Consider the following 2,500-nt stretch of genomic DNA (forward strand, 5'->3'; position numbering starts at 1 on the left):
GGTGACCGGCAGCTCCAACGCCAGCGCCACAGAAGGACAAAAGCCCCACTTGGGTGCCGAAGCGAACTCTCCCAGCACAGCGCACGCGCCAACACGTCCGCACAGCTGCGATACAAACCACCTGCGAGAACCGCAGAGGCGACCGAGCAGCAGACGGCGTCGCGGCGCCGAGCGCCGGGCGGCGGCGCATCCTCAGCGCACACAGTCCTCAATCGGACCAGCACACTGCAGATGTCCACCGCGCTTCGCACCGGGCCCGCGAGGACCTACTTTGGCCGCACGGCGCCGCGTGCAGGGTGCGCCGGCGCGCAGCTGCGCCGCCTGCCGCCTCCGTCGGCCGGCGCGCCTGCCACTGGCCGCCCCCACCAGCCGGCTGTAGCGCGTGCGCCCACGCACCGCGCGGCCAGCACGCCGGGAGGCCCCCCCTCACCGGCCGGGGACGGTCCCACCCAGCCACCGCCGCGTATCGCTTCACACCCAGATGCCATTCACGTTCGTGGGCATGGTGGGTATCGCTGGAACAACCGGTTGGTAGCTCAACCGATCGTCGCCATCACTGATTCACCTCTAGCGAGAACAACCGCACCACAACGGTTTACCAGTTGTTCATTTGCATAACGTCACCAGCAAACGTAGGCGTCCATCGCCATTTGCAAATTCAACGATTGTTGCATGCCTGTGTCAGGTGTCACGACACACTATGTCTGCCCACATACACGCAACAACATGTGCACGCTTCGCGAACACGTGGAAGGTGGCCCCCGTACGTATGCGATGTCCATTGCGCGAACGACTGTCAACCGGCCTCTGTCGCATGTCGCAGATGTGGAACGCAGTGCACCATGCTATCACAGTGTGTGAGAAGAGACGACTACGTCTGACAACACGCGCCACTACATCAACAGACGGCTCATGCTGATCGCCATCCAGGGCATACCACACTGCAATCCAGCTCTTATAGGGAGACGACACGTAGCTGAGTGCACAACATTTGGACCGCATGGTTCGCCGTTGTTGGCGCAGTCGTTGTACGGTCACATGTACCACGATGTATCATTCAGTACATGAGGACCAATGTGCAGTACAGTGTGTGATTTGGACGTACAACATCAGCGGACAGTTGACACAGGCCGTACCACAGCGTAGGCTAAGTGCTTCGCACATGCGAATGCCAATGAACAACTGCAAATGCCAATGAACAACTGCAAAGGGCATTGAGCATGTACGTCCTGCTGCCATCCACATTACAGTGTATAGCTGCAAGGTGTTTAACATGAAGCGATACACTGGGGACCGGGCAGTGCGAGTAGCAAACTATATTGCGGGGGTTGCAGTTAGGCAACACTACACTAATTTAACGCGTCGTATGACAATTACAGAGCAGGTTAAGGCCCAACGTGTGTTGGGTTAAGGCCCAACGTGTGTTGGGTTAAGGCCCAACGTGTGTTGGGTTAAGGCCCAACGTGTGTTGGGTTAAGGCCCAACGTGTGTTGGGTTAAGGCCCAACGTGTGTTGGGTTAAGGCCCAACGTGTGTTGGGTTAAGGCCCAACGTGTGTTGGGTTAAGGCCCAACGTGTGTTGGGTTAAGGCCCAACGTGTGTTGGGTTAAGGCCCAACGTGTGTTGGGTTAAGGCCCAACGTGTGTTGGGTTAAGGCCCAACGTGTGTTGGGTTACGTTAAGGGGCAATGTGGGTTACGTTAAGGGGCAATGTGGGTTACGTTAAGGGGCAATGTGGGTTACGTTACGGCGCAATATAGGTTACGTTACGGCGCAATATAGGTTACGTTAAGGCGCAATATCGGTTACGTTAAGGCGCAATACAGGTTACGTTAAGGCGCAATACAGGTTACGTTAAGGCGCAATACAGGTTACGTTAAGGCGCAATACAGGTTACGTTAAGGCGCAATACAGGTTACGTTAAGGCGCAATACAGGTTACGTTAAGGCGCAATGCAGGTTACGTTAAGGCGCAATACAGGTTACGTTAAGGCGCAATACAGGTTACGTTAAGGCGCAATACAGGTTACGTTAAGGCGCAATACAGGTTACGTTAAGGCGCAATACAGGTTACGTTAAGGCGCAATACAGGTTACGTTAAGGCGCAATACAGGTTACGTTAAGGCGCAATACAGGTTACGTTAAGGCGCAATACAGGTTACGTTAAGGCGCAATACAGGTTACGTTAAGGCGCAATACAGGTTACGTTAAGGCGCAATACAGGTTACGTTAAGGCGCAATACAGGTTACGTTAAGGCGCAATACAGGTTACGTTAAGGCGCAATACAGGTTACGTTAAGGCGCAATACAGGTTAGGTTAAGGCGCAATACAGGTTAGGTTAAGGCGCAATACAGGTTAGGTTAAGGTACGACATAGGTTAGGTTAAGGTACGACATAGGTTAGGTTAAGGTACGACATAGGTTAGGTTAAGGTACGACATAGGTTAGGTTAAGGTACGACATAGGTTAGGTTAAGGTACGACATAGGTTAGGTTAAGGTACG

Source organism: Schistocerca americana, unplaced genomic scaffold (assembly GCF_021461395.2).
Source record: "Schistocerca americana isolate TAMUIC-IGC-003095 unplaced genomic scaffold, iqSchAmer2.1 HiC_scaffold_795, whole genome shotgun sequence".
Classification (NCBI taxonomy): Eukaryota; Metazoa; Arthropoda; class Insecta; order Orthoptera; family Acrididae; genus Schistocerca; species Schistocerca americana.